General features: G+C 43.6%; 1 protein-coding gene across 35 annotated transcripts in view; it reads right to left on the bottom strand.

Moving 5' to 3' along the window:
- NEDD4L (NEDD4 like E3 ubiquitin protein ligase) overlaps window positions 1-23,025 on the bottom strand; it is a 374,906-nt gene that overhangs the window by 175,494 nt on the left and 176,387 nt on the right. For 3 of the 35 annotated variants that reach the window (XM_084978128.1, XM_021073888.2, XM_084978029.1), the window contains exon 1: window positions 13,252-13,506. The exons of 31 other annotated variants lie outside the window; for them this stretch is intronic. The gene's annotated coding sequence lies outside the window, so the exon portion shown is untranslated. Of the gene's footprint in view, window positions 1-13,251; window positions 13,507-13,635; window positions 13,688-23,025 lie in introns of those variants that run through there. One more of the 35 variants, XM_084978107.1, reaches the window with a different exon arrangement.

The raw sequence follows: 23,025 nt of genomic DNA on the forward strand, positions 1-23,025 counted from the left end.
AAAGAATGGACCCGCTCCTTGTGAGCCATGCCCTGTGGGATGGGCTCCACTGTGTCCCCTCAAAATTATAGCAACTCCTGACCCCGGAGCCTCAGACAGTGACCTTATTGGAAAAAAAGGGCCTTTATAGAGGCAGTTAAGTTCACATGAGTTCATTAGGTTGGACCCTAATCCTGCAGGACTGTGTTCTCCTCAGAGAGGGACTTTGCACAGATAAACATGTACACAGGAGTGAAGACCCCCAGGGAGGAGGTGGCCCCAAGCCTGGAGGGACACCAGTGACTGCCTCCAACACCAGAGAAGAATAAGAAGGTTTGCCCAAGAGCCCAAGAAGGCCTGGCTCCAACCAACACCTTGATTTCAGATTTGTAGCCTCAAGAACTGTGATTCAATACATTTCTGTGCTTTGAGCACCCAGTTTGTGGTGCTTCGTGATGGCAGCTTTAAGAAACAAGCCACCCTTTATTGGAAACCCTTGAGGCCAGATGGGTTAAGAACGCTGACTTTTTTTTCCCCATTTTAGATGGTCCTGACTCTCCCAATTACTGTGTATCATTCCCAGGAGGGGCCTGAGGCAGGACCCACCACCCACAGGCACAAATGCTTACATTAAGTGTTCTACATAAAACCAGAAATGCTCTCAAGTCCATTCAGCTCAGATGTTGCCACCCAATGAGCTTTCTGCAAACCTACAGAAATGTTTTGTTGCCAAGGCTTTGTGGATTTCTGAACTGCATGAGATTAGAGACCTGTGCCGAGTCACAGAACAATACTTGAAATCTGTTTACTACTGATGTGCCCCCTGCCCGCCACACTCAGATTGCTCTCCAAAGTACAAAGAACCACCCATGAAATCCTAGAATTGCTCTGGGAAACAAAAACATCCCCTCAGCTCTTAAATAACTGGGCAAATATTTAACGTTTTTTCTTTAAGGCCATGAAACGCATGAGCAAGCCACCAGGCCCTTGACGTTTCCATTATGGTGAGCTCTGTAGTACATCACTGCGAGGCTTTTTTAAACAGAATTTTAAAAGAGAGGCAAAAAACAATTGTTTCACAGCATTATGACACGAAGAAAAAACTGTAATCACTATCAAGAGGACTAGGTGAGGACAGAGCCTCACCCCCATGGTAGGAAGATGGGTGTAGTGGAAAACATATTTTTCCCAGTTATGAAGGTACAGAATTCACACTTGGATCTCCAGGACCTGTATGTTGTCAAGAAGGGAGTTGTTTACAGAAGAAATGAAGCCTCCATCAGCACTAAAAATCTTGATTGGCCTCCTCACCCGTGTGAACACCTGCATCCCTTACCACATCTTCAAAATTGGATGCATACATAAGTTTCCTTGCGTTCAGATTATTTTATTTATTTTTTTGCTTTTTAGGGCCGCACCCACGGCATATGGAGAGGTTTCCAGGCTAGGGGTCAAATCGGAGCTGTAGCTGCCGGCCTACACCACAGCCACAGCAACGCCAGATCCTTAACCCACTGAGCGAGGCCAGGGATCAAACCCACATCCTCATGGAACCTAGTCGGGATTGTTAACGGCTGAGCCACAAAGGGAACACTCATGTTCAGATAATTTTAAATCCTCCCTTAAGTCACCAGGTTGGGAGAGCCTGGATATGGAAGGACTTCTAAAGAGAGCCTAGGGTAGGTTCTACAATTATGGAAGGTGTTGTTGCACCCCCACCCCCCACCCCATGTAAGGGTGTTACAGTTTGTGCTACTGGATGACTTTGTGGTAGGGCCGTAGGTGTTTCCCCATGTCCCTGGGACCCTAAAGAAGGAAGTGCTAAATAATCAGGGAGTAAAAGCACACAGGGCAGATTAAGACAATTTACAGAGCATAAAATGCACCTTTCCCATAAAAACTACGGAGGTCAGACTTCCAGTATATTTAAGTACAACGAGATCCTTGTTTTACTTTTGCCCTCTGCTAAGAATTTCTATTAGGCAATAAGTGCAGAATCCAATTAACTCCCCTTGTCAGTATTAGCCATACCTGTTTGATTCCCCCACCTATGGCAAATTACCATCTCCAGAGTTTTCAGCCTGCTTAGCCCCAGTGTGTACTAGCTTAGCGGTGATCCTTGATGTTTTCTCCCCTTCCTCCTGGGGAAATCCTTGCTCCTTCCAGGTTCCAGGCAGCCAGCACCTCCTCTTCATCTTCCCAGAACAACCCATCCCATAATAACCAGCCTCTCTGTGCACTGCATTCCTGCAGTTGTGATTGCTTAGGTCACGCCTCAGCCACTGCGTCACGTGCCTTTCTGTGTTGTTTGTCCTTTTTCAAGTGTATAAATCTTTCTGTATTATTTGTCCTTTTTCAAGTGTGTTCATCTTACTACTCTTAAACTAGCTTGCAAGTCACTTATGGCCACTATACTTAGGCTAGTCTGCATTTCCCACAGAACCTTGCATAGAAATGTCCTCAGTAAATATTTCTTCCTTGGAGTTCTCATCATGGCTCAGTGGTAACAAATCCAACTATTAACCATGAGGACACGGGTTCAATTCCTGGCCTCACTCAGTGGGTTAAGGAGTTGCCTTGAGCTGTGGTGTAGGTCACAGATGTGGGTTGGATCTCGAGTTGCTGTGGCTGTGGCGAAGGTCAGCAGCTACAGCTCCAATTTGACCCCTATCCTGGGAACCTCCATATGCCATGGGTGTGGCTCTAAAAAGCCCCCAAAAAAAAAAAAAAAAAAAAAAAAAAAAAAAAAAAAAGTCTTCCTTGCTTGATTTCCTTCTCATCATATGACAGGGTGACTTATTCCCAGGGGCACAAATTTGGAAATATTTTGCCTGAGTCACCAAAATGTGGAATTCTCAACACATATCTGGTATCAATCAAATAGACACAGAAAGTATTTTCTGTGTAAATCTCATTTTCTTAAACTTCTTCATTTTCCTCACTTTACCACAATGTGGGAGCCACAGGGTCATTTCCTAGACCATCCTGAGTTATAAGCTCAAACTCAAAAAAAAAAAAAAAAAGAAAATGAAAAAGTTTTCAGCAATAATATTGCCTAATAACCCAAATGAACATTATGAGCCATGTTTGATTAACAAAAGCAAAAAACTTTTAACAAATGACTTATGGAATGGACAACTCTTGTGCAAGAAACTTAAACATTCAAACCTAAAGGACACAAACAATATTAATGTCTGGTGACTTAGGGACAAAATAACAAAGCAGTTAACTCCAGACATCCTGATAACACTGTCGATAATCACTTATAAACTGGAAAGGGAGTTCATATTTTAAAAATATATCACTAGTCATTATGCAACACTGTAAACTTTTATTCCAAATTTCCCAGTGTCTTTTTTTATATTTTGTAGTCTGTGCCTTATCTTTTCTCCAAGCTTGAAAAGGTTTTATTTCCAAATAAAGATGTGTAAACCTCAATTTAGATGGGAATTTTCAGAGACCAAACTTTTAAATGGCCCTTAGTACAAGCACACAATTGAGAAAACATTCACTATAACTTCAATTTTTGTATTGAAGTAATTTATTTATGATGTGTTAGTTTCAGGTGTACGGCAAAGTGATTCAGTCATATATACTCTTTTGCAGATTCTTTTCCATTACAGGTTACTACAAGATATTGTGTATAATTTTTGCGTAGCTGACATGGCTTGAGATACCAACCAATAATAATCACAATTACATCAAATATAAGCCCTTATGGAAGTGGCAGGTGTCACCACAAAAGTGAGAAGTGACCTCTCTCTTCACTAGGTCATTGGGGTGAAACTGTTAGATTATCCCAAGCAAGGTGACCAGGCAAATGCACTTTTCCTTTCTGCAAGAATAATATTCAGGAACTCTATTAAAAAGCAGTTTGCGACCTTAGCCATTAACCTTCAGGTAGCATCCTGCTTGCAGTGTGGTGCCTCTTTATAAATGGACAGACACACGCGATCTGAATGCAAGAAATGGTATGTGTAAGGACAACTAAGTGTCCTCGTCAAATATGGTTGATTAGCTGCTAATTAGATTTACATTCTCTGTATTCTATAGGCTATAATTTTTAGGAAATTTTAAAAGGCCACTAGGTCCTACAGAGATCACAAAAGAAGAAACGAACCCCTGCTTTTATGTGACTGGTGAGGAGGTTTTACAGCAGGGCTTCTAGCACTTTCCTGTGCATGGCAATCATCTGATGACTGTTAAAATGCATTCTCATTAGGATGTGAGGCAGCCCTGAAAATCTGCGTTTCTACAAAAAGCTCCCAGGCAATATGGCTGGTGGCATCAGTGCATTCGGGAGGGAACCACTGGGGTGGAAAGTGCACAGATCTCACATAAAGAGCTTGGACTTGGACATCTAGACTGGTGAAAAACAAAGTTATGCTTGGGCTACATCTTTGATCTCTCTCCACCCTGTGATGCTCCCTGGGTGGGCTCACGCCCCTCACCTCCTCCATGACTATTAATTGCTAAGGGACGGCCAAGGCTGGACTCCAGCCCAGACCCCAAGCTTGAGCACCACAAAAGCAAACGAAGGAACCCTCTGGCTATCCCAGCCCAGTGAGGATATGCCTCGTGGATGAAATCTGCTGCAAGCTCTCGTCTCCTCTGTTCCCCATCTTCTTCATACAGCCAAATACTAACCCAGATGCCCAAGCTAAACATATGGGCATCACCCATTCTGAATCGATTAATTGATTCTTTGTTACCTCAAAGATCATGTCCAGACAACTGTAGGATACATGGTCATCTCGGCTCTGGCCTCTACCTGCCCCTCCAAGGTCATCTTCCACATGTCTCAGACATTTAGTCAAGGGGGATTTGGCTGAGTTCTCCAAGAACACCATGCTTTCTCTCCTTTGCTAAAAGAGTCCTGATCCCACCTTGCCTGCACCTGAACCTAACCCTGACCCAACCTGAAAGACCAGCTCAACTATCTTTGAGAAGGCTTCTTAACTCCCAACCCCATGCCTTCTGGCAGAAGCCAACCAGTATAGCTGGCATTTACTTATGTATCTGTTATTGCAACTGGTCCAGAAGCTTCTCAAGAACAGGGCCATGTCTTGGTCACCTGTGTGTATGACATTCCCGTCACAGAGCAGGTCCACTGCAAGTAATTGCTTTGCATGGGGTATGGTGATGGCCCACCCAAAGGCAGGTTAGGCATGGGGGTGTGGGGGTGAGGTGGATGGGGTAAACCTCGAGCTCTGTGGTAGACAGGTACTGGAAAATATCACAACACATACTGTGGAACATAAGCATTCATGTGCTGTGAGATGACCATCTCTATTATTTTAAAGTATGCTACTGCGAAACCGGGGGTACATCAGATGGAAATAAGACAGCCTCACTTGCAATTTCTTGGTTCTTTTGCTCCTGTCATGACTGAAACAAAGAAATCCAATAGTAATGGAGCGGAAGCTGAAAGTACAGGATAATCTGCTCTGAGAGAGCTTGAAAAAGAGGCAATTAATAAAGGATTAAGGTCAAATAAAACCGCAGTGGAACATACAACTGCAGCAGGCTGAACGCTGAAAACCACAGTGGCAATTAGGTAGGGAAAACCCACAATGGGGAAAACATTTGCTACGTCAATGAAGAGCTTGTAAGGAGCTCCACAGGGCTATTCCCGGGTGAGCAGACCTCTCTGTGTAACAGAAGCTTGATCTTGACCCATAGAAAATGCCTATAAGTAAGACTGGTAATTAGACTTTCACCTCTGGGTAATCAGAGCCACCTGGCCAATTCCATTCTACTAATGCATTAAGGTGGGGCGAGGTGACCTCCAGACAAATCACCTCAAAGTATTGACAACTCAGAAGACATGACAGCCTCCAGATGACTCAAGTCAGGATCACAAAGACACCCAGAGGCTCCTTTCCCAGCCTCTCGGAAGGCTTGCATGTCTGGCTTCCCCTTCCATTTCTTCACACATTCACTGAGCATCTGCTGTGTCCCAAGCACCCGAGATACTCCAAGGAAACAAGCACTTAAAACTCCCTACCTTCGTGGACTTTACCCTCCAGCAAGGGGAGACAGGTGGCAGACACACAGACAACAAATATGAAAGAGAAAAGAGGAGTTCCTGTTGTGGTTATGTGGGTTAAGAACTTGACTAGTATCCATGAGGACGCAGGTTCAATCCCTGTCCTGGCTCCACGGGTTAAGGATCTAGTGTTGAGATGAGCTGTGGCGCAGGCCTCAGCTGCAGCTCTGACTCAACTCCTAGCCTGGGAACTTCCATATGATGCAGGTACAGGCCAAAAAGAGCAAAAAAAAAAAAGGAGGGGTGGTGGCACTGGATGCTTTTTAATAAGATGGTCCTGGGTCTGGTCCAAGATGGTGATTTTGAGTAACTTGAAGGAAATGAGAAATCATGCATTGGAAAAACCCTCACTAAAATGTAACCGTTTGCACATTTGACAAAGATAACATTATGTCCTTCCTTAAAGGCTGCCTTGCTTTACTTGATTTAGGTAATTGAGGGCACACACCCTGGAGTAAGACACGCCAGGTTTGTTTTCTAGTCTTGCCACCTGCAGCTGGAAATAATCAGAGGTTGAGATTGCTATCAGCTAATCTTCTCCAACTGTCAAGGGAGGCCACCAACCCTTTCCTTCAGCATTTGGTGAGCTGCAGATTTCCATCCCAAAGGTTCCCTGCCGCTGAGCACAGCTTGGGAACTCAGAGCCAGGGTCACCTGAGAAACTCGAAACACACTGCTTCATTCTCAGCGACGCTGGGTTAAGAAGTGCGGGAAGGGAGTTCCCGTTGTGGTGCAGTGGTTAACGAACCTGACTAGGAACCATGAGGTTGCGGGTTCAGTCCCTGCCCTTGCTCAGTGGGTTAACGATCCGGCGTTGCCGTGAGCTGTGGTGTAGGTTGCAGACTCGGCTCGGATCCCACATTGCTGTGGCTCTGGTGTAGGCCGGTGGCTACAGCTCTGATTAGACCCCTAGCCTGGGAACCTCCATATGCTGCGGGAGCGGCCCAAGAAATAGCAAAAAGACAAAACAAACAAACAAAAACAAAAACAAAAACAAAAAAAAAGAAGTGCGGGAAGCATCCCACAGAGGACAGCGCCTCATCAACGCACTGTTTCGCATGTGCTCTCACCTCAGCACCCCCGCCCGCCCCTGTGGTTAATCTACACGTTCCAAACAGTCCACATTTACAAGGCTCGGTTCCATAAGTTGCTATAATAAACTCTGACTTGAAAACTGAGAGCTCAATATTGGAGGTCACTTAACAGAACTCCATTTGGCAAATGACAGAACATATGTCGTGTCAACGGTACAGCCATGTTGTTCAACCATCAGCTCAAACCTTCGCCTCTGTATCTGGGCTGCCACACCTCGTCGAGGGCAGAAAGATTCATTCCTTCTTAGGCTACTCCCCAGATATGGATGTCCCTGGTTTCCAACACTGATGAGAGGAGATAAAACATGCTTGATAAGAGGAGATATTCCTTTTCCAGGAAACATCTTTTCACTCTGCTCTAAAAGATCAATGATCGGTTTTTAACCTTTCTAGGTACAATCATTCGTAGCTTTCTATGGGAGTGATATTCTGAAGAATTTTTCTTTTTTCTTTGTCTTTTTAGGGCCTCACCTGCAGCATATGGAAATTCCCCAGCTAGGGGTAGGATTTGCTCTGTAGCTATCAGCCTACATCATAATTCATGGCAACGCCGGATCCTTTAACCCACTGAGCAAGACCAGGGATCAAATCCACATCCTCATGGATCCTAGTCTGGTTCATTACCGCTGAGCCATGACAAGAACTCCCCTGAAGAATTTTTATTTTATTTCTTTGGCTTTTTGGCTTTTGGGGCCGCACTCGAGGCATATGGAGGTTCCGTTCCCAGGTCTGCAGTCCAATGGGAACTGTAGCTGCCAGCCCACGCCGGAGCCACAGCAACGCTGGATCTGAGCCTCGACCGCAACCTACACCACAGCTCACAGCAACACCTGATCCTTAACCCACTGAGTGCGGCCAGGGATTGAACCCGTGTCCTCACGGATGCTAGTCAGATTTGCTAACTGCTGAGCCATGACGGGAACTCCCAGGGTTTTTAAAAGCAGGTTTTCTAACCACTACCCTAGTGTTAGCCGCAACCTCCAGATTAACCCAGAACAGCCGTGCTAGAAACTGCTAGAAGCTACTACCAGGGGAAAGAAAAAAACCAACTCGTCTACCCATGCAATTATCTTCCCTTGCCTGGTTATCACATGTTCAGTTGGTTATTTTTGGCTGAAGTTCCCTGCAGGTGGCTGTGTGGCTTGCTGGCCTGGGCATGGCTGGGCCCTTGGCCTCTCCAGCACCTAGCTCCCCAGCAGCTCCTCAGAGGTTCCAGTGCTCATTTGTTGAATAAAAAACTGATTTTTCACTTCAAGAATAGAGGCCCTTTGGACTCTAACTGGTGTGCTCTTAATCTGGAGCCCAAACTTCTCCCCTCCCCTAAAAAAAGCAGCCAAGCCAAATACAGATTGTGCACAAGCACAACAAAAGGGCGATTTAATTATGACTCCGGTGACACCTACGATTGGGCAACTGCAGGAGGCAGTGGAGGCCTCCAGCTAAGGGCAGATGCAGAGGTTGGGCTGTTCCCACCCAGGCAGGAGGGTAGGGGGAGAGCCCGCCCACCAGCGCTCCGCTGAATCACACCCTGGCGTTTGTGGGTCTCAGCCCCAAACTGGTTATTGCTAAACTAAGATGCTGGCTCTGTCATCAAAGAGCTTTCCATCCTGTGTCATGCTCAGAATCTAATTTTAATGGCAATATCCCTGCGGTGGGTGACGTCTCATCTCCCAGGATTTGCAGTTGCACGGAAGTGACAGGTCTTCTCACTCTCTCCCGCTCTCTGACAGGCATACCTTTCAGCTTACATAATAATCTCTCTACCGTTCAATTCTTTATTTCCTTCAGAAACAGAGTTTCACTGGCACACACACAAGGAAAATCACTCCATCTTCAGTGTGTGGCCTCCTATTAATGAACAAAGAATCGAAAAGAAAAAAAAAAGTTAAACCAGCTCACAGAATTAGGGGACCTATTCTTCCCAGTCTGATTAATCCAACCAATTAAGTCTTAATTATCTTTGCTTGCCATCTCCACTCAGCCCCTGCTTAAGGCCTGCTAAAGTATATATTTAAAAATAAAATCAATCAAATGAAAACAAGAACAAGAGATGGGGGAAAAACAACTTTTAAAAAGAATTTTAGCTCCACAAAAACAGCTGAGCATAAGGGAAGAAGTGTTACCCCCCAGGGCCCAACAAAAAGATATTTGACAAATATTTGGTCACTGACAGACTAAAAGGGTAAGAAGACGACAAATTATTTGAAAGCAATGGACAAAGAGTTAAAACGGTCTTCAAGAACCTTGTCAATGAGTTAAAACAGTCAAATATATTATCAGACAAGACATCGTTCTTCAGATATACTTACTAAACTCACAGTTATGCCCCTGAAAACCTCAGCACAACAGAGCAAGAAAGAAAAAGTGGAAAAAAAAAATTAAAATGAGATCACTAAAATGTGGGCTCTAATTTTTAAAATGATACAAAAGAACTTACAAAACAGAAACAGACTCAAAGATTTTGAAACCAAACTTATGGTCACCCAAGGGGAAAAGGGGCGGGTGGGGGGGGGGAGGCAGAAATTAGGAGGTTGGGATTAACACACTACTATATATATAATGAGAAGTAAGTACGTAACAAGAACCTACTGTCTAGAACAGAGAAATCTACAAAATACTGTGTAAGAATCCGAAAAGGAATAGATATAGGGACAACTGATTGCTGTACACCTTAAACTAAGATGACTTTGTAAATCAACTCTACTCCAATAAAATGTTTTTTAAAATGCCTTAAAGCCCGCCACACCATTTCCTTTAACAAAGCTGGACACTTCTCTGAGTCTCAAGGCTGTCTACCTAACACGGCAGATCTTAGACAAAAGAAACTCACCGACCCTGTTAACTGAGCTGTAAATTCAAATTAACTGACTCGCAAATGCTCCCAAAGATCCCAGCCCTGGGACTGCACCCAGTCTCTGCTCCAGCATCTCTGCCCCAGTGCCCTCCGTAATGTGACGGGGTTTCCAGTCACTGACCTGAGTCAGAGGTGGTTGATAATCACATGTGACCCAGTCGCCTGCAGCAGGCGGATGAGTAATAGTGAAATGAGCAGGACAGCTTACATCACTGCAAGCGGTGCTTTTTAAAATGTTTCTATCCAACTCCATTTACCCCCTTTTGAGTCTATCGTCTCTGTGTTTCCACTGAGCCTGAAGTGAGATGGCTAACTGCCTCTGGGAGGTGATGGACATGTGCTGTTCCGAAAACTTCCATGGAGTCTTCCATTCTCTGGGAGAAGAAAATCAACCCTTTGTTTTCAGGGATGAGGTCAATTGGGAGCCAGAATTTTAACCTTCCCCCCAAGTAACTGCATCTAAGATGAATAAGCAGTTCACATCAGTCTCAGCTGAGTACAGCTTGTGGTTCTCGTGAGTATTTTGGCCGATACGGTTTTGGTGACACCAGCAGGGCAGGGGGTGTTTTCTCTAAGATCTAGACCTCTGGCCTCTAGAGGATCCAGAAACAAAGCTGTCTTTGACTCCAGGACGGCAGCTGGGGGTCTCCACCAGGCCCGACCCTCAGTCCCGGCAGGATCACACGGGGAGCTGCCTACCTGTAATCCTGCCTACATGGACACCCGGAAAAACGGGCCAAGTGCCCAGGGCACACATATATTTACTGTTGGTGAAGGTGTGCCAAGTGACCCTCTGTGGAATTCTGAGCCACTGAAAACATAGCTGAGATAGGTTTTGCAAACACCTGAGGACTTGTACTTCTGGCATCACCACAAAGGTGGACAACCTCAGAAGCCTCTGGGGTCCAGGTCTGAGATTCGAGATGAGCAGGCACGCTCCGGGCCTACCTGTCCAATGGGAAGTCCTCTACATCGTTAACTCAAAAAACGCACTTGATGGAAAACACAAAGAGGAACTGACTTCTGCCAAGGTAAGACTTTGCCTGAAAACTGATTTGGAAAGGCCCCAAGGACAGGCTGGCAGAATAAGCATTGTCTGGAATGAAGTGTTTAAACAAACAAACAAACAAGCAAACAAAAAACCCACCTCTCCCACCTCAACACAACTGTCAGGACCACAAAGTTTTATCAACCACCTCTAAGATGTTGTTGGTAAGTACACAGGGCTCCTCCCCCACCACATCCACCAAACTAACCACTTTAAGAATAAAACTCTTATATTCCTTAAGTAGCAAATTCCTATCATTCTGTTCCTGCCTTCATTTTCTATTTTTTTTTGTTACATTGCACTGATAAGAGAATGCCCAACATGTGTTTTTTAAAGATCAACATTTAATTGTAATACAAGACTCAAAAATTTTTTTAAATTAAAAACAATGTAACATCTGTACATGAGACTCATTCCCACTTCCTTTCTCCTGTCTAAATAGAAAGCATTTCTCCCCCCCTTCTTCGTCTTTTTTTTTTTTTTTGTCTTTTAAGGACACACCTGTGGCATATGGAGGTTTCCAGACTAGGGGTTGAATTGGAGCTGTAGCCGCCAGCCTACACCACAGCCACAGCAATGCTGGATCCTTAACCCACTGAGCGAGGCCAGGGATTGAACCTGCGTCCTCATGGATACTAGTCAGATTCCTTTCTTCTGAGCCATGAGGGGGATTTCTCCCCCTCCTTTCTTCTTAATTTCACCATCATCTTCCTCAAATTCCCATGGGAATGAAAGTGATGGGGGTGGGGAAAGCACTGTCAAGTAAGTTCTTTAAATTCTCTCATAGTATAGTTGCTTGCTTTTTCTTTGATGGGCACAAGTCAAACACATGTAAACATCATACTTCACACTGTGAAGAATAACTCGGATTTGATTATGAGGATAGCTGTTTTGCACCAATAATACATTTTTAGCATCTTAGAACTCCATCAATCTTTTTTTTTTTTTTTTTTTGTCTTTTTGTCTTTTTGTCTTTTTTTGTTGTTGTTGTTGCTATTTCTTGGGCCGCTCCCGCGGCATATGGAGGTTCCCAGGCTAGGGGTCGAATCGGAGCTGTAGCCACCGGCCTATGCCAGAGCCACAGCACGCGGGATCCGAGCCACGTCTGCAACCTACACCACAGCTCACGGCAACGCCGGATCGTTAACCCACTGAGCAAGGGCAGGGACCGAACCCGAAACCTCATGGTTCCTAGTCGGATTCGTTAACCACTGCGCCACGACGGGAACTCCCCTCCATCAATCTTACACAGTCAACATGAAGAACACTTTTTTGAAAGTAACTTGGCTTGTTAATATAAAGGTATGACCTGCATTCCAGTTCCTTTTAGCAACATATGATATACACTAACTAGTTAACAGTTTATGAATCACCATCAAGTGAGACAGTAAAGAAACAAAAATCACGTGTTAATCATAAAGCGCATCCACATGTATGAGCAGTAAGGGTGGGAAAATGACAACGAAACCTTAAAGGAAAAACCAGTTGAATATGACTATGTTCTGAGCTTCAGTTTTTGCTCTCTCAAACTAATAATAACAATGATAATAAATGCATTTAGAATAAGCATGTAAGTCAAATACTAAGGTGAAGAAAAATTTCTATCGCTACCAATGAAAACTTTGGATACAAACCATAAATCATTTCCCAAGCAAACCCATTCATGACTTAAGATGTTATTTCACCTAAGGACAAGTACAGCTGGTGTCTCCCTCTTCTCCAGTGAGATTTCTTAGTCAGAAATATTCGGAGGAAACAGAGATCCAAAACACAACAGGAAGAAAACATCATCGTTTCCTTCCAAACCAGTGATCTAAATCAGAAAACAACATTCACAGAACTGAAGGGATCTACATTTGCCATCATTTCCAAGAAGAAAACAAAAGTATCCATTGTGCTCTCATCTTTCGAGTAAAAAGTGTACATTTTTCTAAAGAGTCAAGACAGAGATAAGCAAGCCGGAGAGTAAAGGGTCAGGAGAATTCAGACCACAATTCCTTACAGGTTTCATTTTTTGCTGCAGTTCTGTCTATGCAAACAGAGGTCAAAACTGATCAACTTCAGCTAACTCTGAGCACCAAGAAGAGGTAATTTACAAAGGGAAATCTTGGTATGTGCTAGAATAACGCCACTGACAAAAAAGTATACATCAAAAGCAAACTCTATGCCAAAAGTAGATGTTACATCTTCATATAATAAAAGCAGACAGTAGTGTCTTTGTTCTTACCTCTAATTGTCCTCAAGGTTCATGAAAAACAAGCCATCACTCCTGCCGGAAAGCGTCTGCTGGGCTAGCGCAGAAGTCACACAGCTGGAAATATACCTCCAGGACCCCTGAGCTCCTGGCCTTGTCCTCCTTCCCCCTGTTGAAGCACTGCTGTTCACACCTCTGCTGATCGTTGGGGACCACTAGCAAGTTTTATCACAACTGAGGGAAAAGGACCCGGGCTTGCTACTTATACCGATGATTCACTCCAATGACAGCTAGAAAGAAATGCTTGTTGGTGCAAAAGGAGTTGACTGAACTCCACCCCTACGGTAAGGATTAAGTAACTCCACCCAGCTTAGCGATTATCTTAAACAGCCTCACAGTGCCCTAACGTGAAGTTACCTGCAGCATTGCTTCTCCACAGGGCAGCTCTTGTTCGTAAGGAGAAGAACCCAGGGCTCACCAAACAGGATGGGCAATAACCAGTGTGTACCACGTGGTTTTGTGAATAACTGTAACCTGGGCTGGGCTGTTTGCTTATTTAAAGCTATATCTGAGTCTTCCGGGCAAATAGGCAGTGGAGGTCTGTCCTTCACCTTTTACAATGAACTTAGCTTCTCTCCAGTTCCTGTGTGGCAGGCTGACAGCACCAAGTGCGGGCCCCCTCAAGAGTTGAAAGTCTTCAAAGGATAGAATAAAAGTAACTATGATACAAACTACACCACCAAAGAGAACTGACAAGTTGGGGGGATTTGGTGCCACCGGAGAGGCCACTCTACAAACCCACCATCTCTGGGGTGCAAGCCCATTTTTCTTGGATATAGGTCAAGGACACCAAATGAGGTCAGCAGGGCTCACGTGGATACTCTATAGCACCATGTCCTGTTTAAGGGGTGCAGTTCACCCACCTGTCCAACCTTCACTGAGTTCCCAAGGCCATTGAAGACCCGTCCTCTTTCTTTGACTTGTGACCAACACCAAGTTACACCTCTTTGCTCTTGCAAAGTCAACCCCCACTTGACAACCCCAGCAGGTGTGCCTGCAACAGGAAGTGCTCCCACTTGTAGCCGAGAGCTAACCTTCCACATTAACTCAAGTGTTCCCGGCACGTCAGCTGAGAAACTGTAAACTAGACTTTCAAGTTCCCACAGGTGCTAGAAGCCTGGGATTCCCAGAGGTGTTGGACAACAAAACAGGTCCCCAGGGGAGCCAGTGACCTCTAGTGGCTGGGAGGATCACTGACGGCTTGCCAGATAAAGTCCCCACTGGATTACCACCAGGAACCCTGTCCCCAAAGGCACCCTCATACAGGCAGGCTGACAGGTCCACCCACTTTCTGTAGACTTTTCGAACAACAAAAGGAATACCCTGAGGTTTTAGTACTGAGCAAGTGAGGACACACAAGTGCTAAACAGTATAATTTAAGAGCAGGAACTCCACTTTCCTTGACTGTATCTGAAATTATAAAATTAAGCTGTTTTACATTAACACAATGACTGGAAGCTTAAAAAAAAAAGAACCAAAAAATACTTACTATAAGAAAATATACCTAAATAAGTGGAATAAGTTATTTAACAAATTTGCCTGTTGCCTTAAAGATAAAAGGCACCATGAAATATTACCCAACTATTATGGGCTCAATCATTTCTCTCCACCAATCTTATATTGAAGTCCCAACCCTAGTAGCTCAGAATGTGATGATGTTGGGAGACAGAGGCTTTAAAGAGATAACTGAGCTAAAATGAGGTCTTTAGCATGGGCCCTGATCCAGTGTGACTGATATCCTTTAAGAGAAAATTCAAACAGACAGGTATGTCAGAAAGACAAGGAACAGGGACAAGGAGGAGACAAGATGGCCTTCTGCTAGCCAAGGAGACAGACCTCAGAGGAAACCAGCCCTGCTGACACCTTGATCTCAGCCTTTCAGCCTCCAGAACTGTGAAACAATGCATTTCTATTGTTTAAGCTGCTCAGTCTCTGGCACTTTGTTATGGCAGCCCAAGCAAACTTATATATTAATAATGATTGCATTCCAAGTATTAATGCCAACAATGAAGACAGAATTCAGATTTCTAATTAATAACCATTCTCCCACAGCCAACACTTCCTTTTGGTATTTTATTTCCTCCCGGTCCATTGAGGCTCTGCCTTGAAAAATGCTTAGAAAAACTTATTCTGGAAGAAAGTGGGAGTGGGGGGGCAGAGACCACAAATGACCTTTCCAACTCCACTTTCGGCACCTCCACTGACAGTCAAGCTTACTGACCAAGTAGTCTCCATTTGCATCTTACTCCTCCAAGTGAAAATCAGCTTCTGTCCAACCTCCACGAAAAATGCAGCCAAACCTAGCGAATAAGAACCTTAGCACCAATTTAAGAAATGTTAACAATGGAGGAAATACAATGGAGGAAATGTTAGAAGTCTTTTTAGTTCGAGTCCCTCTGTCTAGAGAAGGAAATGAGGACCCAACCAGAGCAGCAGCAGGATCTTGGAATAAACAGTGAAGTGGATTCAACCCAGACACACAGTCCTAATCCAGTGTTACTAGCTCTGCTCACTACACTATTAACTGAGGATATCCTGAAGCAATCAAATCTCTCCAATCCCACGAAGAAAAATTGCTGCTCCATGGAGCAGCTGTAATGAAGAGAGATGAGGATGCAGACACTGGATGACAAATGGAGTATGGCCCAGGTCTCAGACTAGGTCTACAGGCTTTCTTAACCTGGGCTCCACTGACATCTGGGGCCAGGTAATTCTCCATCGCGGGAAGATGTTCAGTGCATTTTAGGATGTTTAAACAGCATTGCTGGCCTCTACCCACTAGACAGAAGCTCTCCCCAGGTATGACAGCTAAGAATATCTCCAGACATGGCTGTGTCCCCTGGGAGGCAAACTCGTCCCCAGCTGAGAACCACTGGTTTAAAAGGACGAAACTCTGGGCAGAGTGAAAGAGATGGTGGTGAGGGGGTGTGCACCTGAGATCAACCAGAAGAAAGTGCTCTGTAGATATGTCAGGAGCAAGGCAGAAGGAAGGGCAATTTGTTGCATTTCCCCAACTGAGGGTTGTTTTTATGTGTTTTATTATTTATTTTTATTTATTTATTTTATTTATTATTTATTTTTTTCCAATGAAGTAGAAGACAGGGTCACAGGCTGAATGTGAGGGAATGAGAGACTGAGTCAGGAACACCTCTGGGATTTACCAGAGAGCAGAAAGGGAGCAGGGCTGGGCTGTGTCAAGGATATCTGTGATAGTACCATAAACAGAGTGGCCCCAGCAGGCCCCAAACTGCAGGCTCCCCTGCAGGTTGGAGAACCCAGGAAAAAGGTATGGAGACTAGTTGGAGGAATATAACTAGAACTCCTAAAGCAGTAGGGACACAGGGTGCCCCAGATGTGCTACAGTTTCCAAGGTCATTGTGGTGAGCCATGGCACGGTAACCTAGAGTCAACTGAAGACAAGGAAACCCACTCGAAACCTGTTGCAATAGAACAAATAAAAGGTGAAAAAATCCTACAGAAGAACTATAACTGAGAAGGAAATAAAGAACCTATAGACAATCCAGAGGGCTAAATACACTCATCCACTTTGATTTAATTCCCATCCAAGGAAATCTTTCCTAAGGAAATAGGGGTATAAATTGAGTGTTACAGACCAAGAGATTCCTTACCAAAACCAAAAATGAAACAAAAAAATCCTTAAAGCAGTCTTAATGTCCAACCACAGAGAAAATAAATTACAGCTATCTACATGCTCGTGTACCCAAGGAATATTTTAAAACCTGGCAAAACATTCACAATATAATGTTTTAAAATGTAAGCTATAAAACTGAATCTGACATAGCCCCATTTAGAAATTGTACATATTTACAGGTTTACATTTGTAAAGCATCTGCATCGGTCTCTATCAAGGTAACAGCAGTCATTATGAGATTTCCAAGGTAAAAAAAAAAAAAAATCAGAAAATGGGTTTACCATCTTGGAGAAGGTGGCAGAACAGAAGGAGTGGCCACAGAGGAAAGGACAGGAACCAGGAGCCAAGAGGTAAGGGCCAAGGGCTACAGGCCTCTCTGGATTTGATGAACAGAAGTTGCTGGTGTCTTAAGACTGATACATGAGTTCTAGAGCACTGGCAGCACATAGGCAGCAAAGGGAGTGAAAGGGACAAGAGCTTTCCATGGAGTTCCCCACAGTGCCCACTGACAAGGAGAGGCCATGGAAGGCATGCCTGTGAATGATGAGGCATAGGTCTACCAGAAGTCTGCCAAGAGGGAGGGCTGCTTCCATTCCTTGGCACTTGTTTTTCTAAACTTAAAATTCAAAATAATGTGAAAACCTCATGGCAGTTCTTTAATTTTATATTGCTTACACATTAAATGGCCACCTGTGTATAGCTCCTAGCACTTCTGATTCAGCACCTGATTCAGCACCTGAAAATGTACTCAATACTGCTTACTACACTTAGAAAACCAGGATGGGTTATAAGATGGGATTTTATGAAACCCCACAAAGGGCCACCTTGGATGAGTATGTTCGAATGGAAAAGAGAGGAAATGCATAAAAGGTAGTTAAATTTTTAAGCTCACATAAGCAAAAGGAATTTAAAAAGGATGAAGGCTGACTTCCTGCAAAACAAAGTCTTATTAAGAACTGAAAATCTGAACTTCAGAGCAGTATTTCAAAGACTTTTCAGTGTTGGTATTTTGTTTGCTTTTGGTTTTCATCTTAGGAGGATTTGTCAATTACTGAGATCCTCCCTAGAGATTTTTTTCCCTTCAAAGCCACTGTAGGAGTTCCCATTGTAGCTCAGCAGTAATGAATCCGACTAGTATCCATGAGGATGGATCCCTGGCGCCACTCAGTGGGTTAAGGATCCAGCATTGCCATGAGTTGTTGTGTAAGTCACAGATACAGCTTGGATCCTGATTTGACCCCTAGCTGGGAAACTTCCATATGCTGTGGGTGCAGCCCTAAAAACACCAGAAAAAAAGCCATTGTAAATTTACCCATACTCTGCAGCCTTTAAAAATATGCTTCTAAAAAATATTACAGGTTTTCATAAAATGTTCACTCTAAAACATGAGTTAAAAATCATTCTAGGAGTTCCCGTTGTGGCGCAGTGGTTAATGAGTCTGACTAGGAACCATGGGGTTGCGGGTTTGATCTCTGGCCTCGCTCAGTGGGTTAAGGATCCGGTGTTGCCGTGAGCTGTGGTGTAGGTCGCAGACGTGGCTCGGATCCCGTGTTGCTGTGGCTCTGGTGTAGGCCGGCAGCTACAGCTCCGATTAGACCCCTAGCCTGGGACTCTCCATATGCCGCAGGAAGCAGCCCTAGAAAAGGCAAAAGGACAAAAAAAAAAAAAAAAAAAAAAAATTCTAAACGTTATAGCATTATTCCAAATGTATAACCCTTTCCCATATGTATATATAAATACAGCCAAAGGACCATCAGGAAATAAAACAAAATGGTAATCAATGATTTCTCTCTGGCTATTCAGATTTCAGGTGGATCTCTGCCTTATACTCTATCTTTTCCAATATCTAATTATTTTATAACCAAAAAACCCCATATTATTTAAAACGTGCTAAGAATATACTATCACTTATCTATAAAGAATGAGTAACCAACTGAAGAATGGGGGGGGGACGACACAGCACAGAAGCACCCAAGTTTCTCTGTTTTGTTCAAAACCAGCTACAGTTAGAAGAGAAACTAGGACACTTGGAGGGGGAGGAATAAATTGAACAAAACAAGGATGACATGACACAGGCAAAAATCTTTACATAACACAGGCAAGGTTTAGTGATTATAACACCAAGTCTTGAATTTCCTCACAAGGCCTTAAAATCAAATCCTCCTAACTTGGATTAGCCTTTTTTCCAACCGCCTTACAAAAAAGGATGATGGGTTTACATGCTTCACAGGTTAATGCAATCAAATCCCTAGTGACTTTATCAGAACATCTGAAAGGAAAATTATGTCATCAAGAAGGGGGAAAGGTCCCCTGGATCTTTAAACATCACTCCCATAAACATAAAATTGTGTACCTCCTCTGCTGAAGGCATCAGGACTCAGTGATTTGTATCTTCAAAGCATTTACAACCTGACAGCCTGCAGACACAGCTTCCCAATTTATGAAGTGCTTGTGTTCTCAATGTTCATTACTTTAGGGCAGTTACTCAGGAACCTGAACATACTTTCCCACAGAAGGAATACCTTAACCTTTGTGAGAGGGTCCAGTTCCTTTGGCCGTAAAGTCCATCTAAAGGCAAATGAATGACTCCCCCAAACACCTACCTAAACCCGATCTCTCTCACCATTCTCATCTACCATCATCTTCACATGTCCACCAAGAGGTTTAAGGGACCCAACGAGCTTCTGATTCTGCTCCCAGCTAACCCTTTATATTGCATCCAGCCAGCTGCTCAAGCAGACATTTCCTCCATTCTTCTCTGTATCCCTCACATATCCAGTCCATCAGTAGGCCCTAAGGACCTAATGGCCCCCCCAAGTCCCCAACCACCCCCTCTCTCCATCCTGGATATTAGCCACCAACTAGGTGTTCAAACCAACCTCTCTCCTACAGGCTACTCGCAACAGCCTCCAAACTGAGGCTTGAAAGCCACCCTTACCTGCAACACTCTTCGCACCAAGCCACTCCCCTCTCTGGCTGGCAGCTCTCTCTGCTGGCTTCCCACAACCTTAGGCATAAAATACAAACTCCTCATGGTGGCCTATACAGCTCTTGAGGGCCAGGGCTAAGATCCTTTTCTCTCCAGAGCCCCACTGGCCATAAGGTTCTTCCTTGATCCCTGAGATTCATGTCGAAGTGGAGCCTTGCATCTCATTGGCTATGCCTCTTTCTGAAGGCTCTTCCCCTAGATCTTCAGGCTGGCTCTCCTCTTCTGATCAAGGTTAAGAGTCTTTAGGCTGATGGGAGCATCAACTGGAACCACACTTCGGGAAAGCAAATTGGTAATATGTACCCGAGTATTTAACTCCTAATATTCCTTGATTTAGTAATCCCATTTCCAGGGAGGTATGGAAATTAATCCAATTTACATTTTTTTTTACACTTATATTCACTGCACCTTTTCTCTTATAAGAGAAATTGGAAATTTAAACAGGACAGAAAGGAGGAAGATATTTTACACTGAGATGCTCTATGTCACATATGGAAATGTTAAGTGACAAAAAAACAGGCTATGAAAGTCTACTTACACTACGATGACAATTATGTAAAAATACACATTCCCTATCAAAAGACAACTAAAAGGAAAATGCCAAAATATTAGGAGTGATAATGATGTTTTTTCTGTGGTTGGTGGCTTTTTCTTTCTAATGTCTTCTTTCGGATTGAGAAAAACGTGTACGCATTAACTTTCACAATTGTAGGGGGAATACCTCCTATTTTTAACAAAGAAACAATGCTATATAAACGGCTGTTAGCTTTCCAAGAAGCCACAAGAAAAGACATATTTAAAAATACAATGTAAAATGGAAAGCTTCTACATCAGATATGCGATAAATCAAATGGCAACCACATTTGTAACATACCACAGTTATGGAGTTAAATCCCATACTGAATAATGAATTCTTACAGGTCAATGAAAAAATAACAGCCTTAAGGAAAAATAGATAAAGATTGCAAATTAGCACAGCATAAAAGAGGAAATACAAATATACGAAGAGAAATTTGACCTAATGGATTAAAGAAATAAAATGAGGTATTTTACCTTCCATCATGGCAAAGATTAAAAGATTGATAAAATGGAGTAATGCAGAGGATGGGAGAAACTGGTACTCTCCTTGACTACTAGAGGCAGGGAAACCAGTATAATACCTCGGAGGGCAATTCTCCAAAATCTATGAAAGTCACACTGTACGTTCATGTCCTTTCATCCAGGAATTTAAATGCACGGATTTACCTACAGAAACACCCACACACAGATACGTCAATAAACACTGCAGAGCTTTTACAATGTGGGGATGGATGACATCATGGATATATTAACTGGGAAGAAAGAAATCACACTGCAATCAGGTATCTCTACCATGATTCCCCCCCCCCCAACCTTTTTTTTTTTTTTTGGAAAGCAACAGCAGTTAGCTTTGATGGAATCCTTACTACATGACAGGCACTGTTCTCAGCCACTTAAGAGCATCACTTATTTGAATCTTCGCAATAACACTTTGAGACAGTACTGGTATTAACCCTGCCCTACAAATGAGAAAACTAGGCTTAGAGAGATTAAATGGGGATTTGCATCTAGATGGTCTTCTGAGCACACATTTCTGTTCCCCCTCTTCCGTCCAGACTAGGTAACACATCCATAACAGTTCTGAGGAAAGACAATCACCAGCTGAATGGAAATGAAACGAGTTGGATGGACAGAAAAACAAAACCAGAGCCCCCTGTGTGCATGGCCCCCTGAGTGATAATGAAATATCTTCAAAGTGCCAGAAATTCAGAAGTCCATTGATACAGGGGGCTAGAGAGACCCTGGGGCAGCAACCAGGGTGACCAATCAGGAAACCTCACTTCTATCTTTTCCAGTTGCTGCCTTTGTTACAAAGTGAAGGCTGGAGTGTGGTCCTAGGTCTGGAAGGGCAGGAAGCTAAAGATGGCAGGGGGGGTACGTGACAGCCACACATAAAAGGCCACCTGCTTGCCTGTCCCATCAAGTCCTACACAGGGCCTCAACCCGATATGTATAAACCCCAGACTCCTAGGATGAAGAAGGGGCAAAGAGGAGTCACAAACACAAAGACCAGCAGACCACCAAGAATCATCAAATGTATGAAATATCACAGGCAGGAGCCTGAAAAAGGAGCACACAGAGTCTGAAACAGAAGAAACATTTTAAAGATGCGTAATTAATACCCTTGCAAAAATCAGAAAGGGTATCCGGGCATCAAAACACTGGCTGCTCTGAGAAAGAAAAAGAATTAAGAGCTCTCAGAGGCCTAAGGGACAGGATTTTTAACTTCAAACCATAGTGCTGTTTGTTCGGCATCCTCCACAAGGAAAAATATGAAATGCACTTAACACTATGGGTGGGTTTTTACACTTGAGAGGGGATAGAAAACCCTGGTCCCTCCCTACCCACCATCATCAACTTCCCCTCCGCCTCTTGACTTAGAGAAATACTGCTTTCATCTCCTTCTCCTAATCACCCATTTATGTGGGCAAATACAGAGACACTGGGTCTTGTTTCACACCTGGATGTTAGACACATTTCTGCACCTTAGTTCCCATGCATTCAATTTCTCATAAAATCCCCTCCAAAGCCAACTCTAATGGAGCGCTAATCCTTTCTGTTCAATGGCTGCATAATATGACATGGCACAAATATTCCATGAAGCGAGCCATTTTTCAACTGATGGGCATTTGTATTTTCAATATCTTGCCCCTATAATGGTACAATAAACATTCATATACATATGCCTTTGTATAGAGACACTTTTATTTCTAGAAGACAGACAGCTATTTAAGAGAAAGGCTGCTTAGGCAAAAGGTATATTAATGTTTAATTTTAATACGCCTTGCCAGCCTGCTTTCCAAATGAAGCACAGTAATTCACATTCCCTTCAGTGTTATGAGAATGCCACTTCTATTACATCCTTGCCAGCAAGTAGTGTTATTCTTCTCTCTCTCTCTCTCTCTCTCTCTCCCTCTCTCTCTCGCTCTCTCTCTCTCTTTTTTTTTTTTTTTTTTTTAAGGCCGCTCCTGGGGCATTTGGAAGTTCCCAGGATAGGGGTCAAATCAGAGCTGCAGCTACTGGAAAC

Source organism: Sus scrofa, chromosome 1 (assembly GCF_054392235.1).
Source record: "Sus scrofa isolate SSC_HxYL_T2T_F1_AM1 chromosome 1, Sscrofa_HxYL_maternal_Yorkshire_Landrace_v2.0, whole genome shotgun sequence".
NCBI classification, from domain to species: Eukaryota; Metazoa; Chordata; class Mammalia; order Artiodactyla; family Suidae; genus Sus; species Sus scrofa.